This window comes from Scophthalmus maximus, chromosome 18, assembly GCF_022379125.1.
Source record: "Scophthalmus maximus strain ysfricsl-2021 chromosome 18, ASM2237912v1, whole genome shotgun sequence".
Taxonomy (NCBI): Eukaryota; Metazoa; Chordata; class Actinopteri; order Pleuronectiformes; family Scophthalmidae; genus Scophthalmus; species Scophthalmus maximus.
This window is the reverse complement of record NC_061532.1, coordinates 3,607,411-3,619,259: the sequence shown is the minus strand read 5'-3', so window position 1 is coordinate 3,619,259 and position 11,849 is coordinate 3,607,411. Positions and strand designations below refer to the sequence as shown.

The following is an 11,849-nucleotide window of genomic DNA, read 5'->3' as shown; positions in this document are numbered from 1 at the left end:
GCGGCAGCAGCAGGCGAAGCAAAGATCGTGTGTGCGCTCTCACTTCGCAGTTTCCTCACTCCCCGACGAACAGCGGGCGCTCCGCGGGCCTGAGGGACTTCACCCGCCGACTCAACACGCCCGCCGCCGGACGTCGGTCCGAGTCGGCTGCTTCTGTTTCCGAGGTGAGCCTCGCTTTGTTTTCATTCAACTCGAAGCGTGGTCGTTGACATGGCGGCTGTTTTTTTTCGGGGAGCTGCGCACTCCGGGGGCGGCGGCGGCGAGGCGACAGCGCCGCCGCCGCGACTCGGACCGACCGCGCGGCCAAACGGACGAAGCGACGCAGCTCCGCTCCACTGCTCGTGTCGCGTTGGCGCAGGTTTACTCCGGAGAGCTCGGCGCGACGTTCGTCACCAGTGTCATCCTTTATGTGACAGCGTCCGCTGTTTGAGTCGCGCCTCGGTCCCTTTAAATGTCCCGACTCGCGCCTCACCGAGGCGGAATGGAGACTTCGACTGACTTTCCGCTAACGACGCGATGGGCAGAAACTCACTGCGTTGTTGTGCAACACGTGACGTTTAGAAAATACAAATAAATTAATATTAAAGTTGAAATCTCCCGCACTCGTGTCCTGCGCTGCCCACTATCCGAGATATTCCCTCTTATTATAATCCAGGGCTGCAGCTGGCGATTATTTTCATAATCGATTCCTCTGTCGATTAATCGATTAGTTGTTTGCTCCAAATGTCACAAAATGGTGAAAACTATTCCCCCCCCCCCAAACATATTTAGTTTACTGTCAGGGAGGAGCAAATAAACCAGAAACTATTTACATTTAAGAAGCTGAAATCATAGAATATTTCCTTTCTTTTTCATAAAAAAACTACTCGTAACCGATTGTCAAAAAAGTTGACGATTAATTTAGTGAATAATCGATTAACAGATCTGTTATATTCACTGTAATTCCACCTTGGGGGAGTCACTGCTGTGGCACAACAAACTATTCATTAAACGTTCCAACTGAATGCGTCACTATTCAAAGTGCCCTGGAGTGTGAGAGTAGATGTCGCAAAGTATTATCGAATTAAGCCGTTTGAAAAAAATGTGTGTTTTTGTGCAATAGCCTGAGCTGTATGTGATGCGAATGAGGCAACAGCCGCCCTGGAAAAATAATACCCAGAAAATGTGAAATAAAGTAGGCACAGAGTGAAAGCCCTCCCCGCAAGCGAGGAACTGGGGCCTCAGGCTTAACCTCAATATTTAAGATGCTGAGGGTTCACGTTGAGGGTGTTTAGCAGTTCAGGATATGAGCTTATTAAGAAAGGCTCGTCAGTAATGTGCGATAATGACCATACATGAGTGCAGCTACTTAAGACCCGGAGGGCAGGAGAGGCGTAGGATTTGTTCGTTTGGCCTTGGTGTCGTCAGGGTGAAGTCATGGTCCAGACCCTGGGGACGGGGGGGGGGGGGGCGCTTCCTTTTAGGTTGACTTCCTTCTACAGAGGTGCACCTGTAGTGAGAAAATGCAAAGTTTGAGCTTTCACTTTCAGTTTTCTGACACCTATAACATAACGCTCACCAAGCACTTTATTAGGAACACCATGCTAACACTGGGTAGGTCCTCGCTTTGCCCTCAAAACAGCCTCACTTCCTTCGCCTAAAGTCCACTGTCATCTCCACAGTCTTCTTGGGGTTTAACTCCAGGTGGTTCTGACTGCACCATTGGACCAGCTGTTCCACTTCCTGTCTGTAAGCAGACTCATCACCATCCAAACCAATGACGTTGGCGTCATCTGCAAACTTCAGGAGTTTTACAGACGGGTTCTTTGAGGTGCAGTCATTAGTGTAGAGGGAGACGAGCAGCGGGGAGAGGACACACCCCTGTGGGGCGCCAGTGCTGATGGACTGGGTTTTGGATGACATGTTCCCCAGTCTGACATGCTGCTGCCTGTCAATCAGGAAGCTGATGATCCACTGACAGGTGGTGGCAGGCACTGAGAACTGGGTGAGCTGCTGATGTAGGAGATCAGGGATGATGGTGTTGAGCGCCGAGCTGAAGTCCACAAACAGGATCCTGGCATACGTCCCTGGGGAGTCGAGGTGGTGCAGGATGTATTTGAGATTCTGCTTCATGTTGACATGACTGCATCACATCATCTTTGCAGATTAGTCCGCTGAACTTTCATGCTGCCAATCTCCTGTTCTACCACATCCCAAAGGTTCTACTGGCTTCGCATCTGGTGACTTGGGAGGTCGCTGGATTCACTGAACTTAAGCTGCTTTCACTAAAGTGCGGACATTTTCCTGAACTTTTCCGGAGGGGCTGTATGTGAGAACGCCTGCAAATGTGGCTGTGGACTTTTCCCCCAGTGAAAGTTTCGGAAAATATCAGAGAATGGGTTTACATTGAGACGACAGCAAGAACATCTCCGGGTTCATGCTGTTGAGGTCAAATTCTGATTCTCTTCTGCCCTCAGGAGAAATTCCGATTCCTCAGACCAGGCTTCATTTTTCAGTCTTCAAGTGTCCAGAGTTGCTGAGTCTGTGTCACTGCGGCCTCAGGTTTCTGTTCTTTGCTGACAGGAGTGGAACCTGTCGTGGTCTCTGCTGTTGTAGAACCATCGTCCCCAAGGTTGGACTAGTTGTTCATTCTGAGATGCTTTGAAAAGAATGTTAACTGTCACCTTTCTTTCTTCCTAACCTCTCTCATCAACAAGATGTTTCTGTCCACATAACCACTGCTCACTGGATGTTTTTGTTCTTGTATTTTTTGCTGCATTCTAAGACAGAGAGATCAGCAGGTTCGGACACCACATTCAAAGTCACTGAGATCACATTTTTTCTTCGCCCATTCTGATGTTTGATGTGAGCAATAACTGAAGCTCCTCACCTGAATCGGCACTGCATTGCACTGCGCCACAGGATTGTCCGATTGGATATTTGCATGAATGAGCAGTTGTGCTTGTACTTGGCTTGTGTATCTTGACAAAAGTGGACAGTCTGCAGAAACAAAACCTGTAACAAATTCTAGAGCTTGGTTTTGGTGGATGATGAGATGAAATGTTTGGGAACCACAGGGCCAGGGGTGGGAGATATGGGTAAAATCCTCCAATCATATGATATGTATTGTTATATGATATTATTGTTATACTAAACAGAAATGTTGATGTATATTGTATATAGTACATATTCTGGAAAATAATTAGAAGAGCTATTTATGGATTAAAGAAGCCTGCCCGTTTATGGCTAATCGGGCAAATTAAAACTTGACAAATCAAGTACTTTGTTGCATCACTGCAAAAAAACAACAACAATAACCCCACGAACAGCAAATGTAAATATAGTGGAAAAAATAACTCCACAGTTGACCTTTAACCCCAATGATGTTGTCATCAGGGTTTCTTTGTCAGACTTAACAAAGCTCCTCCGCGAGACATTATATGACTTTTCCTCACAGGCTAAGAAGCCCCGCTTAATGTTTCATGTTTACTCTTATTACACTTGCAGAGAAAACAAAATGTTGAAAACTCGCCATGTTGTTAAAAAAAATGCACTTTCCACCAGAGCTCAGTGACATGTAATGCAGCCTTGCAGTGGTTGTGCGCTCATCCACACAGTTGGAGTAAGAACAACAACCTTACATCCATGTGTCCATCTGCTCGAGTCCCGGGGGAGATGATTAGCACGGCACAGTGCTGACGAGGTCAGAGGACACCATGTGTATAATGGGCATATAATACGTTTTAATGGGCCACAGGGCGGGGGGGGGCACGTTGTACAGGATCCAGAAACAAGACACTGTACGAGAGAGGTGATTATTAGATTTGTCCGTCAGATGGTGAGATGGCGCAAATACGGCTGTTGAGATCAGCTAATTGCCATTAGGCTTTGTGAGTGAAAAATCAATGTTGAACGGTGTCTCTACATTGTATGTTAAATCCAGGATATGTAATGCATCCTCATAATCAGTTTTACACATTAGAATTTCCAACCCAGACTCAGGTGGCAGTATAATGGGACAAATGATGGGATTAGCACACTGTTTCACATTGCGCCGCCTCCTAGTGAGGCACTGCGAGTAAATATCTCTGTGGCGTTAGAAAAGGAGCTTTATTCAGCCTGGTGCCTCGCAGGAGCTCTAAATACCACTTAAAGTCTTTATTGCTTGAAACAATGACGTCTATAGCCGTGCACAGGCCCCTCGCCCTCGTTCAGACTCTGCACCTGCTTTCAGGAAGTTCTCAGAGTGCGCGGGATTAAAGAAGTGGGTGGGGAGTGCTGGTGAATGGACAACCAATACCGGATTAAAAGAAATAAATTCCAATGACCCAATCCATTATCAGTAAACATTTGGAGATAATACGTCTCTGCCAATGTTATGTTTGGGCAGTGGTTGCTTGTTGTAAAGTGGACCATTCAGGGCTGGATTCTTTTGTATTGATCTACTTTTTGCTTAACTGAGTTATAACAATGTGCAGAATTTTTTTTTTAGGAAGAAAGTGACATAGATGACGACTGGTTATATGAGTCACTTTTAGTCCCATCGGTCTCGTAAACTGTGACTTAATAATTACAGTGTATTTCCTGCTGCAGTTTGCGGGACTGTCCTGACTCAGGATCTTTGGTTGACTCTGGTTGTCCTGTAGTGAATCTAGACATTACATATAAGAGACAGATGGACTGATCTGAGCTCCTGGTTTGTGATTGTGTAAGAGTCATCTTCCCTTCCTAAATCTCAGGGAGCAGGAAGGGATTCTGTTTTACAGTGCGGCTGCTTAGACAGTATTGTAGCCTCTGTTAGTCTTAGCACTCGAGATATCTGCAGAGAGTAAGAGGCCAGAAGAAAAGACAACAAGGGAGACTTCTGGAACTTGTCTGTTTGTCGCTCGTCCTTTACGACTTTGATAAGATGTTTTCATTCGGTACCAGAAAAAAACCTAAATATGGTTGTCCTCCAAACAGCATACATGATCACCCTGACCATGGGAGTAAACCAATGGTCTGAACTTTTGTTTTACAAGGCAAGTTTCCCAGCATTTCCACATGATTATATAGTGGAAATATGTTCTTTAAATTTATTAAATTTGTGTGTGTGTGTGTGTGTTTGTATAAAACTCTAGGTGTTACTTTGCTTTGGTCTTTCCTATGCATCATTAAAATGTCCTGTGACTTATAGTAGAGTTTTACTAAAAGACCAAAGGGTATTACATGTTGCAATTTTCAGTCTTAATCTGGTCTTGTTTAGGTTGACCTCTGCACTAGTTATTGAGATGGCTATCACATCTGGCTCAGCTGTCACATGGATGACAGAAGGTTTATTTCCAGCATTGACCCGAGGATTAGCCAACTGCTCGTCAGCCTCCCTCGTCTCTGCACAAAATGCACAAGTACTTTATTAAACTGACGATGCGGTCGTACATATTTGTCTGGCGGTTCTCTGGAGTATTTATGGTCCCTTTTGTCCATCATAAACGCTTCAGTCAGCACAGATCTCTCTGCTTCACTGCTGCAGCGAGCCAGCTATCACTGAAACAGATCTTTGGATTAGTGAATGGGTCAAAGGATTGTTTTAACCTGGTTTTGTCATTCTGTCCCTGACCGGTGCGGAAAAGACAGATGGCTGAGATTTGAGTGAAATTTGGGGATAGAGGAAAGGGTTGAGGGAGGCAACCTTCCATTCTGGCCACTTGTAAATTTTATAATCATGTTACTGATGAGGAAGGGAAAATCTCTGGCTGGTTATATCTCTGTTGCTTTCTTGTTGGCCCTTTGCAGTCAGAGTTACCGCTGGCTCAGCATCGTCGGTGGGCAGTCAAAACATCCATAAAGTTTTTACTATTTGTGCAATTTGTGTGTCTTGTCTAAAAATATTTGTGGCATTCTTATTTTTTTTCATTTGCAAGTTGGTAATGCGTGTGCACGGATCAGCTTACACTTTTGAGACTCTTTTTTCTGCAGTCCACAAAGATTCACAAATCTATGCTGCATATAAGTGCCGGTGGAAACGTGGGGCATCTGGGCTTTCTGTGAATTTTTTGTCAATTTCAAAGTGGGAAAGACAGAATAGCTTATCATCCCTCGATTAGAACACATACAATATAAAATACATGTACATATAAATATATGGTAAATTAATTATTTTCGATAATTCCATTGCATAATTTCTCTCCATTCTCATCAGGAAGGGAAAGAGCAAGGTTTAATACCAGCACTCTCTGTGTGCATGTCACTCAGGCTCTGTTGTGCATGAGTGCAAACTGCTTGCTCTCATGCACAACATGAGCACGCTCTACTGCCACAGATTAAATCTAATTCTGTGGGAAACACTGCTTGTACGCTCAAGTCATACACTGGAAAAAAAAAAAAGTTATTTTATCTGCTCAAACAAAAAAATATTCCTTGGGTCCTGAGAAATGCACCTGCAAAATTTTAAGTCGATCAGATGAGTAGTTTGAGAAAATGAGAAATAATGACATGCAGGCTGACATTTCTCCACATACAGTTAGATAATTACCAGCTCCTCCTAAACAGCTGCTGAACTTTTATTTACTCACAACTTTTCATTAAAAGAAGTTTTGTTGAAAACGGACAACAATTTGAACTGGAAATCCAGGGCGCAAAGATATAACTGCTCTGTAAATGGGGTAAAATGTTGATTGTTTGATTTTTCCCTTTCACATATTGTAGACTTGTTGAATAAAATATGATATGTGCTGCGGAGCAGTGAATTTACTGTGTATCTGTGTTAAAAGATCATGCAGAGGCAGAGAACCAACGGGACTGTATAGTCATGAAGGTGTTCTTTATGTTGCTGTGAGAGTGCATTTACAAGAGCTGACCCACATAACAGGGAAATGTACAGCAAGCAGTGCCGTAGCTCAGAGCGCTGGAGTTAATTATAGTGCATTCGTACCCTGCCTCATTGCACAAAGGTAATACAGATTTAGTTTTTAATGTCTCCATCCCGAGATGGACTGAAGGATGGAATTTCACGAGGCTGCATCGCAGTGCTGTGGTGCCTCACAAATCTTATTTAGCAGTTATCTAAGAGCATTTCAAGTTTAGTGACAACCTTGAGGGAAAATGTGTACATATAGTTGTAAAATGAAAATAAACCGTTCTGTGTGGGCACAGCTAATTTTTCCTGATCAGTGAACAATATATGATGAAATAATACAGTAGGAGCGTGCCTTGTTTCCGGGAGGGGTGGATACAAAGGTATTTTTTTGGGTCACTCAGTGGGTCACTCACACCGTTTGTCTGATCTAAAATTCTCACACCCACTAAAACATAACGGAAACTTTTCCTGACTTCCGGATGGGGACTAGTTTAGCATTCCTGAAATACTTTAGATGTCAGTTGCTGTCTAGGGTTTGTACACGGTAACTGTGTTGACAGCACAAAGTCAGACACCGACTTTAGTGTGTGTCACTGACTCAGCATTATGCCTCAGCTAAACACTATTTTTGAGAGGTGTAATTCAGGGGGGTGTCATAGTAATTTGATTTACCTGGCACACTGCTGAAAACTACATCTCACTGGAGTCTGTGTTGCTGCTCAGTCCTCATGATTCATATATAAACAGACCATTGTTTATAATTGGAAAATGCAGGAGTTTATTGTTGCAATAAATAGTATTCCAAGGATTAGCAATGTGTCACAGACTTGTCATTTTAGAAATCTTTGCATGTTCATCAAAACGGAAAAACTGAAATATCACATTGACAAAAGTAATGACACCCTTTACTCATTACTTAGTTAAACCTGCACCTTTTGGCAAAGATTACAGGCTCTAGTTTCCTTGAGTATGACATTACAAGCTTTGCTCACCTGGTTATGGGGATTTTAGCTCTTTCAGGTCGAATGATGACCGTTGGTCAACATCCATTGTCAGGTCTTTCTAGAGAAGTTTGAATGGGTTACAGTCAAAGGACAGTCACAGAGTTGTCACTAAGCCACTCCTGCATTGTCTTGGCGTCGGGCTAATGGTAATTTTGCTGTTGGAAGATGAACCTTTTGGCCCAGTCTGAGGCCCTGAGTGGTGTGGCAATTGGGTATTGGGCAAATGATGAGCTTACTGCGGACCGAACACTGCTTTCAGACATGCACAGAAGTCCGGACATTGTCCTGAACTTCTCGGGAGGTATGTCAGACGTTGCTCTGGACATTCCCCGGAGCTTCTTCTGCCAGCCTCCTAGTATAATGTCTGGGGAATGTCAGAGTGAGCCCATGAGAGAATACTGCAGTAAAACCTTGACTGACTGGGACAATCTCCTTTTGAGTTTGTCATATGTGAACGGAAAAAAATCTTGTGAATGTCAAGACCCCAATTCTGCGATCTATCTCTTGGGTTCCTGTCTGAAAACAGCTTTAGATTTGAGGCCAACCAGTTCATTGATGTTTTCATCAGACCAGAGAATCTTGTTTCTCACTGTCTGAGAGTCCTGTAGGTGCTTCCATGTGTCTTTCACTGAGGAGAGGCCTCCGTTTAAGCACTTCCTTAAAGCCCAGAAGAGTTCTGTAGTGATGAGCAATGGTCTGAAGAGCATTCTTGGATTAATGAATAAATCTAACAGACATCTGAGATATCCCAAGTTCATCAATACTGAAAACTGCCTGTACAGCAACTTTGGAGAACAGAAAGGGAACCACAATTTTACTATTCTACTATTTTCAGTTTCAATATAACGGCTTCATGAATCTGACTAAAAAGCTAAAGAGTAACAGAACATGTCTATTACACATAGACCAGAAACTTAAAGAGTCCTAAAGTTAAACTGACACATACCTTACTTCTAGTTTGTCACTAACCTCTAGACTCAGGATATTTTGAGAATATGGCCCCACATCTCATTTAATATCAAAATAATCCCCAAAAAAGTGATTTCCCAAGGTTCACGTTACCTTTTACTGCCACTGTGCTTGTAGACTTAAAACTGGGGCACCGAGGACCTTTTAGAATTATTCTGACAGAAAACCCGCATACTCACTGACACCCTGATAAAGAACTCAAAAGGCTGCGAAACCAGTCACTTTTCCCAAAAATGTCTCCAAAACAGTTGCACTTACCATGACACTGATTACAGGTTTAACAGGGTTGTGAATGATCTACGGGAATTTCGGCGGTTGTGAAGCCTTAGGAGGAGCACTGTCAAGCATTCGCTGCCATATAAAGTGCAGGCTGACATGTTCCTTACCTTCCTCTTTCTTTAATTTACAGATGCTCCCTGTGCATGGATGGAAAAGCTGAGGCTGGTAAACACTGTTCTCCTTGTCGCTGTGCCTTGTGAGGTTGAAAGTTTGATCCCTACTCTTGCACTCTCTTACTATTGGCTCAGCCTGCCTCTTAAAGTCGTTGGTGTGTTACTAATACCCCTTTCACAGCCAAATTACTGTGTAGACCCAAGTTTTTTAAACGCGAGTCGACTCGCTGAAAATCAGCAATTGGCCACGTTCACAATGCAAGCAGACCGGGGTCTGATGATCGCCAGCGTTGCGTTGTGTTTTGACCAGAAAACAGTATACTGATAGGTGGCGGCCATAGGTGGCTCTAAAAACGGCCTGTTGCCGTAGCTTGCAATGCCCCTTTGGTATTGATTAAATAGTCTTAATCTATAAACACAAAATTTTCTACCCTTAACTCTGGGTGTCTTATATAGTCTCATCAGGCTAGCAAGATTTGGTTACTATTCGTCTTTGTTTGTCATGCTCAAATAGCTGACAGTATTGGCTGTATGGTTCATACTACAGGGGAATAAACCCCAAGTTCATTTAAATTCTACTTGATGATAGAAGATCCTTCCTTTGTTTTTGATCATTTCAATAATTTAAATTCCCAAATTTGTGATAAATCATTAATGACTGACTTTGAGACTAGTTTTATGAGACTCATCTGAATAGTCTGATTGCACCTTCATAGAAAAATACTAATAGACCTATGTGAGTCTCTCCCAGACAATTGTGGCTCAAACACTTTGTACAGTATGAAAAAACAAATTCACTGCTGCCATGTTCACTAGTTTGTTTGGAGTTATGGTCACTGTAATGTTGTTTCTAACTCACAAAAGAGAGAGTACTTTCCATCTCTACCCATTTCCTCTGTGTAGATATCCGAAGCGGCGTGTCTGCATGACATGGCGGTTGTTTTTCTGGAGCGAGCAGGTTAATAAGTATTCTCCCGGGCCTCCTCCCTGGGCCATGTGAAAAGCGAGGGCTTGGCATTTCTTGTTTTTGAACCGAGTCCTGAGTTCCTAAAAGTTTGCACAAAAGCCCCGTTGCCTAGCGGCGTGTGAGAACCCTCACTGTGGCGGCATGGCCTGCTTTTGTGTGCGTCGGTCTCTCACCGAACAAGATCTTCTTTAGAATCAACTGGAATGCAGTCTGGGAAATAAATGCCCCCCCTCCCCTTTTCCTAATCTTGTTCATTTTCTGCTGGCAGGAAGGAGTCACTCAAATGCTTCTTGCAAAAATAGTTTTTTCATGCATTTTCTGGCAATTTGTGTGGTCTGATTTCAAATTTTTGGGTTAGGGTTTAGGTTTCTATGAAAGTTGTCAGGCACAAACCTTGGGTCACCTCTGCTGTCCTGAATGAATACAACACTGTGCTGTTGTCCACTGTTTGTGAACCCTTATAGATTTTGTTCTTCCCAGAGCTGCCAAGGAAATCAGGGGAAACTTTTTCATCTATTGTCAGTGCAGATTTGGACTCCACACATATGGGATACTTTTCACTCAGCATGTTTTTGACTTTATGTGAACAGTAATACAATTACACGGAGAGGAAAGTAAGTTTAAAACTTTAAATGAGGAGAAGCATTTTTTTTAACATCCAACTTTCCTCTTTACAGCTCATCAATGTGTTGATTTAAAATGTTTTTGTGTGTATTTGTGCAGTTTTGTTGATTTATACTGAAATATTTGGGCATTTTCAGCTGTAATGTTACCTCATTCAATAAATATTACATTATTGAGCTTCGCGTGAAGTGAGGCGCTTTCACAATTAAATGCTGTGCGAAACCATGCATGCCTTAATTAGGGATGCACCGAATGTTCAGTCAGCAAAATTGTTCGGCCGAAAATATTAAATAAAAGTATTTTATTTTTTTGTTGTTCTAATTTATTAATTTTAATTTGCACTGTGCTTTGCTGGTATAATGTCTGCTGGAATGTAATTTCTTTTCAGTGTTATATAAATATTTATAATTTGTACTCTTGTAATTATTTTTGTTTCCTTGAATATCAAGACATAAGGAGTAAAATGCACATTGAGACTATTTTATTTATGCAATGGTGAAAAATTTGGCAAAAGAAATGAATAACTGTTGGGTTATTCGGTATTTAGCGAAGTGTTTCATTTTGTTCGGTTTCGGCCAACAATTTTCATTTCGGTGTTTCCCCACTTATAATATCATTACTGTTTGTACTTTTGCAATGTTCAAATTGTCCCCTGGGTGTTGCACTTCATCAGCTCCGCGGCCAAGCTGACACCACACAGCTCCTTGTTGATGGTTGGCTTCTTGGTCTGTTGGAGTCTTAACCTGGTCCCTTTCTTTTCCGTCTCTGTCCAAAAAAACAATAGTAATCAGATAATGAGTGAATTCATAAAGACTAGTAAAACTTAATAGCAGGCAAACCCCCCAAAAAACATGTTGTGAACAACAAACATGCAGAAATTGTAAAGATTTTAACAGAGAATTGTCACTTTTGTCTTTTCCAACAGCCTTCCTGTGTGATTGCTGTTTACTTGTCCTCGGCAACCACAACTACAACACCATCACAGACGAGACCACAGTTTTCACAAGTATGTACACACAAATTTTTTCAGACTTACTGTGTCTGCTGCTGCATGTAGAATATAGGAACCTGCAGGA

At 42.6% G+C, this 11,849-nt stretch overlaps 1 protein-coding gene across 5 annotated transcripts in view; it reads left to right on the top strand.

The window, feature by feature from the left end:
- Positions 1 to 11: 11 nt before the first annotated feature.
- Positions 12 to 11,849, top strand: part of ankrd6b (ankyrin repeat domain 6b) — a 38,011-nt gene continuing 26,173 nt past the window's right edge. Inside the window, exons 1-3 of one of the 5 annotated variants that reach the window (XM_035617453.2) lie at positions 12 to 164; positions 9,200 to 9,234; positions 11,699 to 11,779. The gene's annotated coding sequence lies outside the window, so the exon portion shown is untranslated. The remainder of the gene's footprint in view (positions 165 to 9,199; positions 9,235 to 11,698; positions 11,780 to 11,849) is intronic. The other 4 variants (XM_047328697.1, XM_035617452.2, XM_035617458.2 and 1 more) reach the window with 4 other exon arrangements.